This window comes from Mustela erminea, chromosome 8 (genome assembly GCF_009829155.1).
Source record: "Mustela erminea isolate mMusErm1 chromosome 8, mMusErm1.Pri, whole genome shotgun sequence".
NCBI lineage: Eukaryota > Metazoa > Chordata > Mammalia > Carnivora > Mustelidae > Mustela > Mustela erminea.
The window spans coordinates 8,180,321-8,190,487 of NC_045621.1; the positions used below are offsets into that span (position 1 = coordinate 8,180,321).

At 43.1% G+C, this 10,167-nt stretch overlaps 1 protein-coding gene and 1 long non-coding RNA gene across 2 annotated transcripts in view; one reads left to right on the forward strand and one right to left on the reverse strand.

The window, feature by feature from the left end:
* STK17B (serine/threonine kinase 17b) overlaps positions 1-8,185 on the reverse strand; it is a 30,365-nt gene extending 22,180 nt beyond the window's left edge. Inside the window, exon 1 of the mRNA XM_032354265.1 lies at positions 8,085-8,185. The gene's annotated coding sequence lies outside the window, so the exon portion shown is untranslated. The remainder of the gene's footprint in view (positions 1-8,084) is intronic.
* Positions 8,186-8,851: 666 nt separating this feature from the next.
* LOC116596992 lies at positions 8,852-9,485 on the forward strand. The gene is made up of 2 exons (XR_004288413.1): positions 8,852-9,012; positions 9,180-9,485. It is a non-coding gene; the product is annotated as an uncharacterized LOC116596992 (long non-coding RNA).
* Positions 9,486-10,167: the final 682 nt, after the last annotated feature.

Genomic DNA, 10,167 nt, shown 5'->3' on the forward strand with positions numbered 1-10,167 from the left:
TAAAAATGAGGTCATTAGGGTGGACCCAGATCCAACAGGACTGGTGTCCTTACAAAAAGTCATTAGGCCACAGAAACATACAGAAGGAAAACCAGGTGAAGACACAGGGAGAAGAAGGACATCTGCAAGCCACAGAGAAAGGCCTTAGAAGAAACCACTCCCACCAGCAGCATGATCTCAAATTGCTACTCTCCAGAATTATGGGAAAATGAATTTCTGTTGTCTAAGTCACCTGATCTGCAGTACTTTGTCATGGCTGTGTGGGAAACAAATATAGTTACTTTAAAAAAAAAAAAAAAGAAAGAAAAGAAAAGAAAGAAATATTTCAGATGTACAGGAAAGGATACAAATATCCTAAGAAACACTTGCTTTGTCAATCTCATTGTTCTGTCATATTTCATTTAAATTAAAAATAAATAAGACAACACAGACGCGGCTGAAGTTGGTCCCTTTTTTCCACACGCAGTTTATATTCTCACTAGCACTAGGTGGGAGAGCTTATGATTTCTTTGCCAACATTTGTCCCAATAGGCTTTTAACTTTGGCCATTCTAGTGTGATGAAGGGAAATGAAACTTTGTGATTTACTTTGCATTTCTCTAATTACTACTGAAGAAAGCTTCAATTCTACTTCCTCTAAAGTATGGATTATAATAGAATCTATCTTACACAGCTCTATGGATTAAGATTAAAACACGATGTACTCAAATAGAATGACACTGGAACAGTGCTAACCATGAGAGTACATCATGATTTTTCAGTAAGTAAATATTGTTAATATTCTACCTAAAGATACTCTCTACACTGTCCTGGCTGTTGGTAAGAAGTTGTACTGCTTCCATATACAAAACTCTCACCACAGGTTAGCTTAAACTCAATTCTTAAAATTCGGCCCTTTTTTGCTGTGTTTTGATAAACTATTTGTGTACTTACTTAGATCTGATGGTATGCAATTACAATGGTCATCTATTCCTCTCAGAAAAATCAAAATAGTCACCAATTTCTATGCTCAGTCTACTTTTTTCCGGGTCATCTTTGGAGTTTTGACAATTTTTTTCCATGTCTGCTTATGATTGCACTTGTATTATACATACATATATACAGAAATAAGGGATGTACCTATATCATGGATACAAATTGGGCTACATTCCCAACACTGTCCATCAATCAGGCCTTGGGAAATATAAGAAATACATGTTAAGTTCAATCATAGAGACAAAGTATAAGCTCTTGATTCTGAGATATTCACTTCATCTAGATTCTAGAATCTAAGATCTTTATCTCATGCTGTAAAATATCAGCTACAAAGTGATCTACTCATAAGAACTCTAACAGAACTAATTTTTTGAGTATTTTCTGCTCTCAAGTTCCCAAAGAGTCAATATGGATCTCTGATGTAGTGAAAGATTCATGCTCAGTGAAATAGGGTTTATAATAACGAAAAAAACAAACTTGTTCAATAAATGAACCCCAAATTCCAAAAGTGTTTAAATATACCTAAATAATAGGATACCATATACTCAAAAATCATGCTTGCAAAGACTGTTTTTAACTCCTATAATATTAAGTGAAAAAAGGGAGACAGAAAAAGTATATATACTATGATAATTTTGTGGCAAAAATATAAAAACAAATAGAAGGAAAGACTGGAAAACTAGGACAAAACGTTAACAGTAGTTTTCTCTGAGTGGGGGATTATGGCAGTACTTACACTTTCCAGGTATTTAAAGCATCTACACTAAGTAGGTACTACTTTACTAATAGGCAAATAATTAGCAATACCCTTGGATAAAAAAGATGGCTGTGTATATATATGGCTAGACTCTGAACGCAGAAACTTACCCAGTTGCAACAGCAAAATATATCTCTTTACACATTAAGGGTTTACTTGGCTATAGGTTCAAGAGCCATTATTGCTCAAATTTTTTTAAGGCTTCAGAGTTTCCTCTGCATTTATATGGAGCAGATGGCATTCACTATCCAAGTAATATGTCAGTTCTAATGCAGAGACCATATAAGCATTCAGGGTAAACACCAAACAAGAATTAATGCCTTGTTTAATACTGGAGAGAAAAGACAATTTAAAAAATTCTGAATTAATGTTATAGTCACAATTCTATATAATGAGTAAGAATTTGTAACTTTAAAATATACACCTTTATTATGAGTATTGCTTATGAGAATCTAGACTTATCCTGGGACCCCCTTCCCTCCCCAAATCTAAAATGTGATTCCAAATATACATATAAATATTGTTTTGTAATACCTATTATTTGGTTATATTAGAATGAAAAAGAGCTGGCTTTTATAAAGTATTGATAAGATAATAGTAAAACAAATAGGGCCTTGTTAAATCAAGCTACTTGAGAGTATTTCCTAACACTGGACATTGTCTCATGTTTTTAATTTTTTACCCTAACAAATTTTCCTCCCCTTACATGTACTGTTGTTTATCATAATGCTGAATATACCCACAGGCATTTTTATGACTCTAAATGTAGCTGAAAACAGCAGTGGGCAATCAGCAATTTTTTAAATACATGTTAATAAAAAAATCATTTTTTGAATTGTGATAATTTTACTCTAGCTGGGAATATGGTGAAATACCAACTATGTCTCAGAATAAAGAGCAAGCACATTTCTGAAAACAGAACATTACACTTACCTACTTACTGTTAAAATAACGGTATTACAGACTGCTTAAGGCATGCCTATAGCATCCTGTACGTTTATTTTCCTTCTATTTACTGAACCTGAACAGGCTACCCCAGCCTAGATATTTTTCCATTTCTTCTCCTTTGGCCAATTTTACTTATAATGGAGCATGAATGTTACACTTTGTCCAAACCCTCCACAAACATCTGGCTGCCCATCACATAAGGTTTAACCCTTGGGTACATGAAGGTTATCAGTCAACCCTCTCCTCTGTGTATCTTCCTGAATTTCCAAACAATTTCTCTTTAACTCCACAATTGCAGACCTTTTGTTTTCTACTAAATTCACATAACTGATCCTAAATTACCAATATGTCTCAATCTATTTGAAATTCATTTCATAACACTTTATTAGGCTACACTAATAAAATCTTAAGGGGCTTAGTAGGTAAATGTGTTTGTGTGTGTGTATAGAGGTACACAATTATAGAAACAATCAGGCCCTAGAAACAGTAAGAGGGTACTAGAAGGCAAGATAAAATTAAGTTTCCAAGTATACAGTACCTCTAACTTATTCTCAAATATTTTTCTTTTATTAATTCCCATCACAATAATTACAATAAGAATTCAGATATGGATCGGTGAAGGAAGTAACAGAGAAAATGTTAGGCTTGATGTGGACCTTAACCTACTTGAAGGGAGACAGCACTGTGATGTGATTTGTAAGACACAACAGTCCCTGTAAAACCTTTAAATAGCTCTATTTAAATATTTAAAAAATATTCATTACAATATTCATTTAGAAGTTATCAATAAAAATGTTTTACAGAAATAGGATATAGCATATACAATATATGAAAACATCTAGAGAACTGTCTGCTTTGATCGCTTCATTAGCTACCCAGTATCTATAACCAAAGCCCTTACTGCATGACATAGAAAAGGCTTTGAGGCCAGGTACATACCAGTTTCATTTCCTGCCACATTCTTTTTTTTCCCCCTCTACATCTCTGTTCTACTTTTCTGCCTGAAATGTTCTTTCTACTTGTCCTTAAATGGCTAAGTCTTCTCACACACCCTTCATATCTCGGCATAGAAGGTCACCTCACCCAGGAAGTTTTGCCTAAAATTCACAGGTTGGTTTAAACGCCTCTCCTTTACCTTTCAAACAGGAGGAATAGGACGACCCTCAACATACTTCTTTACTTCAACGTGTAACATGTTAGACAACAATTCTCTTTAGTGTCTAAAGGGCAACAACTTTAGTTTTTGTGTCTAAATCCCTAATAGGGTATCTGGCACCCGGTACGAATTTTTTTTAATGTTTCAGGAACTGAGTTATAAGAATTATGAAATACAGCAACAAGAGTTTTTAGGTGAATCTCGTATCTTCAAGGGTTCAGCAAAACTTGAGGTTCATCTTGAAATTATAGCATTGGTGCTTCAAGCACCTTAGTCTCTGCTTAATCAGTATTTGGCTAAATAAAATAAGAAATGTTCTGAATTGTTATTAGAGAATTTCAGTTCTAAATGGGATAGCCATAAAGCCTAGAAATATGGATAACAATGTTTTATCATATATTGTAATACCAACAGATCATTTGTTTTGTATTTACCTGTCTTTCCAGACTAGGTGACCACCCGTTTTTTGTGAATAACAACTTCAGCTAAAAATATCAGTATTTTAAAAGCTATCTTATTCAAGAAATTCAGATATCTGTCCTGCTAAGGAATGACAAATCTACATAATCATGAAGTAAATTCAAAAAGCAACAGCAAATGAAGAAAGGCACAAGACTAGGGAACCTGGGTGGCTCAGATGGTTAAGCATCTGCCTTCGTCTCAGGTCATGATCCCAGGGTCCTGGGGTCCAGTTCCCAGCTCAATGGGGAGTCAGTCTGCTTCTCCCTCTGCCTCTCTCCCCTGCTCATGCTCTCACTCAAATGAATTAATAAAGTCTTAAAAAAAAAAAAAAAGAAAGAAAGGCACAAGATTATAGGGAAACAACTCCTTTGTATGTCAGCATTTTAGAGCTACCAAGTTTTCCCTAGGAAACAGAGGAACTGGAGATTTATGTAGCATCCATCAACATAAGGAAAGAACTTTCTGCTAGTGTGGCAGAAGAATCCATTTAGTCACTGAACAGAAATAAAGGTATTATTGTAGAGATAAGGATGAAGATGATTTTCGATTTCCAGGAAGAGACTATATTCCTTCTAATAGTTGTATTCTAAAACAGGTTTTGTTTGTTTGTTTGCTTCTAAAGATTGAATAGGAAGTCAAGAATTTAATTATTTGAAAATCACAAAAGGAAGCCAGCTAACTCACTCTAGCCCAGCCAGTCAGTATATACAACCCAAGGGCTGAAGTTGCAGGTAACAACACCAGGCCTGATTCTATGCCTTTCTTCAGAAGGAAAATTAAACCCTGTAGCTGTGAACCAGGATAGGAAGATGTTGAAAAGCAGAAATAAAGCGGACCAACAAACACACAGTGCTCGTCGTTCATCAGATGGAAAATTAAGTTTCTACTGTAAAATAAAGTACTGTTTACTGACTGCACTGCCGAAGTACTGTTTGTTCAGTAGCCATTACAGTAAAATGGGATATGATCCTTTAAGGATTTAAAGATGAAACTACCATCTCACTGTTAATATCAAAAATTTTAAATGCTCAAAGTATAACTATGCCTTCTTTGGGTGAAGAACTTGCAAAGGGTCAGGGATGCACTGAAATACACATATAAATGTTAGGCGAAACTGATTAATTTAGATGTTTAAAGTGGCATTGAAGTTCAAGGTTAAATGTTATTGGAAAAAATGATAAATAAATCAAAGAAATTTTTTAAGATTTAAATAGGTCTTGAAAATTGCAGCATCACCACATACATTAAAAAATTTGTAACTTAATTTATAAGCAAATTTGTTAGTTTGAAAGAGTCAAAGAAATATCCTTTGAAAATAACCTATCACAGAATATAAACTACTTAAAAATAAAATCATAGAATTTTGTCATCAATATGGTGGCAAGCTAAAGCAACTAAAATAAAGTTTTCCCAAGGGGAAAGGAAGTACATAAATGACTGTTAATGTTTCCCACAGATTGCAAAAGAATTCTTTAAAAAAAAAAAAAAAAAAACAAGGATCAAAATCCTTTAAAAGCAGTAAATCCAAGAGCACTGTTCTTAGCTGCAAATTTTGTATACAGGAAATATGCACTACAATATATTACACATGCAATTTTGAGACAATTTTAGGATTTAGTGAAAGTGTTAGGAATTGATTTCCTTGATTCATGGATTTTAAATTAGGTCTCTTTAGTACAATAAATTTTTGATAAGGATGGTCTCTCATAATAATCAAACATTCAAAACAAAGTTTTTGAAATATGTATAAGTATTTACTTAACACCAGTAAAGCACTGCCAACACAAGCTTAAAAATAAAATTGTTTGATTAGAAACATGCCATAAAATGCTTGTGTCTTGGGGCACCTGGGTGGCTCAGTGGGTTGGGCCGCTGCCTTCGGCTCCGGTCATGGTCTCAGGGTTCTAGGATGGAGCCCCACCTGGGGCTCTCTGCTCAGCGGGGGGCCTGCTTTACCCCCCCACACCCCATCCTGCTGCTCTGCCTACTTGTGATCTCCTTCTCTCTGTGTCAAATGGATAAATAAAATCTTTTAAAAAATGCTTGTGTCTTCTTCAGATTTGTTATTAACGTGCTGCCGCGGTGATCAATTAGTCAAGGTGTGACTTTCCTAGAAACTGATTCTGTCTTAACCAAATTGGAATTCGCTACTCAAGAGTACAAGAGCAACTACAGCCGTTCTGTCCACACACACAAAAGAAATACTTTAAAATTACTACACAAGTTTTACTTTTAAGACTTAAATATATTGCCATGTAAATATATTTCCCTTCAATTTTAGACCCATAATTTAGTAAATGATCTAAAATGCATACTATGTATCTCAAATATAGAACTTTTAATAGCTCCACTTATTAAAGTATCAAAATTTAAAAAAAAGAAAGAAAGAAAGAAAGAAAGAAACATCTCACCGCATCTCACCGAAGGATGGATGGGGAAGAGAGGTCTTAAATGAGGGCACTGTTTCTATGGACCAACTTTTTCAAAAATACAAAGTTCTACGGTGATGTTATTTAATAAAAACGGTAGAAGTAGTTGAAAACTACTTCTGGACAGTTCCCGGTACAGCAATAAAACAGCGTATCAACGAGGAAAAAAGGTGTCCCCTCCTGTCCTTTGACAAGCCCGCGCCGGTGGGTCCCCGCGCGCGGTCGCCCCGCGCCCCGGCCGACCCCGCGCTCCGCGCACGCGTCTCCGAGACGGCGCTTAAAGGGGCCGCGCCGCGACCGCCACGGCAGGCCCCGCGCCGCACGGGTCCCGGCGGTCCACACGACGCCGGCCACGCCGTGACTGCGGGCACTTGGACCATCATGGGGCTGTATTTTTTAAGTGTATTTTTCCTTCCTAATTTTACTTTGCAAGTCTGTGAGCGTCTCCCGGGCCATCACCGACGGGGGAGAGCCGCTGCCCGCGGCCGCCGGCACGCGGTCCCCGCCGGCCTCGCCTCCGCTCATCCCTCCCGCGGAGCCACCCGGAGCCTCCGCCTTCCCCGCAGTACGACGAAGAGCCGCGCGAACCCCCACAGTCACCGCGGGGCTGTGTCGCTTCAGGGTGGCTCGTGCGCACGCAGGGGCTTTACAGGGCGTCAGAACAACACCGGGTCGCTGAAGTTTACCGAAAGGACGGACATTCGTCCTCTCTCTTCGGGGCTGTACAGGGCTTTCCCGAGCGGCGACGGCACATGCCCCACGGGACGAGCCCCAACTTTGAGGGGACGGAAGGCAGCCGCGAGCGGGACGCGTCCACCAGTCCAGACGGGAACGCGCCCCGTGGCCACCACAGCGGTGCAAAGAGGTCAGGGAGGACCACATCGACGCGACGTGGACAGGGGTGCGGGCCGGCCACGGGCGACGGGAGCCCCGGGGGACGCGACCGGGGAGAGGCCGGGCCGGGGGGCGACAGCGCACACGCAGCCACACACGCAGCCACACACACGCGCGCACACGCACGCACGGACACGCGCCCCCACTGAGGGGGGCTGCGAGGACCACCGCACGCCCCAGCCCCGCACCCCAGGGAAGCCGCGAGGCAGGACTCCAGCCGGGGCGGCCGGGCCACCCGACGGGCGGCGGACCCGAGTCCACTCCATCTGGCCGGAATCCGGGTTCTGAGGGCCCCGAATCCGCCCACGCCGCCGGCATCCCTCGTCCGGACCTCTCCCGCGTTAGGGGTGGGGGGGTCCCCGTACCCGAGAGAAAGGGGGCGGGCTCAGGGATTCGGAGTCGCAGCCCGGAGCCCACCCACCAGCCGCGGCAGGACCGCGTCGCGCGAAGCGAAAGGCACTGACCGCTCGGGCCGCAGCAGGTCCTCTCGGGGCTGCCCCCTCCGAGGGGGCTCCCGTCCCGCCCCGCGCCGGCGGCCACCACACGACTGCTTCTCCAGCTCTAGCCCCGTGAGGCGCCAGGGAGCTCCGAGCGCGGCAGGACCCACTTTTACTCTTCTGGACAGCGGCCCACAGCGTGACCTGTTCCCCTGTGAGGTGGCTCCCGGCGACGGCAGGGCAGACACGGACCCGGGCTTACAGTTGAGGTTTGAAAACTGCAGCCGCGTTGCGGGGCCGAGCTCTAAGCCAGACCCCACCCCCGAGGCCGAGAGAGCCAATCCGAGCGCGCACAGAGGGCGGGGCTGTCACGTGACGGCTGGGGCGGGGCGCCGGCCGCGGCGCGTGCTGAGGGGCGGGCTTGGGGGGCGGTGCCCAGAGCCGGAGAGGGTGTGGCCCGTGCGGCCGGAGGCCGAGCGGAGCAGGTGGGGCACAGGGGTGACCGCGGCGAGGGAGGGGTGAGACCGCCGCTCGCCGCCGGCGGCCGTAACTTCGACCAGGTGCTCGGTTCGCTGCCTTCAGAGCGGTCAGCCCGCGAGGCGCGAATATGTGCACACTGGAAAGAGGAAGAAATAGTTAGTCCCAGCGGCTCACTCGTTCCCAGACTTCTGGACCCACCGGACACGGGCTTCCTGACCCTCCCGAGTCCCCTTCCCGACGACGTGACGCCCCCCGAGAGCGGAGACCCAGTTCGCGTCAGCCTGGCCAGCATCAGCATCAGCACCCCTGCCGCAGTTGGCCCGAAGAAGGGGGGGCCGTGCTGAGGCCGCGCGGAGGGCCTGGACGCGAGTCTGCAGAGGGCGAGCTGCTGACCTTCCGTGTAGGGCGCTAAAGCGAGGGACGAAAGCCCGCGGCGGCCACTCGGGATCCGTCGCTCCTTGAAGAGAATGAAAAGGTTGCAAGTTCTGTGCACGACACGATTGAATTTTTTAAAAAATATGTATAATCTAGGATTGGTTGCAGAGTATATTGACAGTAATTGGAAAATCCATCGGGAGAGAAAATATATCAAAAGAATAACATTCGGGCAATATTTATTTACTTATTTAAGATTTATTCTAGAGAGAGAAAGTGTATGAGCGTGAGAAGGGGCAGAAGAAGACGGGAAGCGAATTCTCAAGTAGATCCCCGCGGAGTGCTGAGCCTACCTGGGACTCACCCAAGGACCCTGAGATCATGACCTGAGACAGAATCAAGAGTCAGCTGCCTAACCAACGGAGCTGCCCAGGGGCGCCCGGTCAACATTTAAAGAGGAGGTTTTCTTGTTCTATCCCAGAAAGCCAAGCAAATTCCCATGAAGCCATCTGTTATCTCTTCCATACTGCATTTTTCTAAGATAAATGCATAAAATGCCTTACAATCATTTAATGAAGTCTGCTTGTTTTTACTTAACAGATTCATCCCAATTTAATGTGTCACTTGGAGAATGCTGCTTTTATCTTTCAAGTTTCTTGCTGCTAACTATTGAACTGACCAGAGAGGTCTATGGTTAGCATGGAAACAAACAACCGAAAAGCCACATGCTGAAATGGACTTTTCCGCTATCAGCATCTAAGCGTTCACAAACCAATAAGACTTTTCCCATTTTTCTTTTACGAACACTGGGGTAGCATCCCAGAGGTCTCAGTACCAGCACTGGAAACAGTAATCTCTGGGAATCACAAATATCATCATAATGATTTTGGGTTTGTGTGTGTGTAATGCTAGAAATTCCTCAATTACATTTGATCAATTGCCAGCTCTTAATCTCTATACACTCAATCTACTTTCTCCTCTGTCACCAACCCAGTCCCATGTCACTTCACACCTAGAGGAGGACCTTCCTCCATCACTGCTTTAAACCAACGCTCCTTACTCACAAGCCCTGGGCTCTAACCATCAGCTTCTAGACGATCTTTTCATATCTTGCATTTCCTGCCCCTGCCTTGCCTCCAAATTGATCCTCAGATGCCACATACTGACCACGGATGGTGGTTGCTATGGGCTTTGTACCGTCTCCTCATCAGCACCTATTCACCAATTTCCAACCATAAGAAGGCTTCCCTCTCCA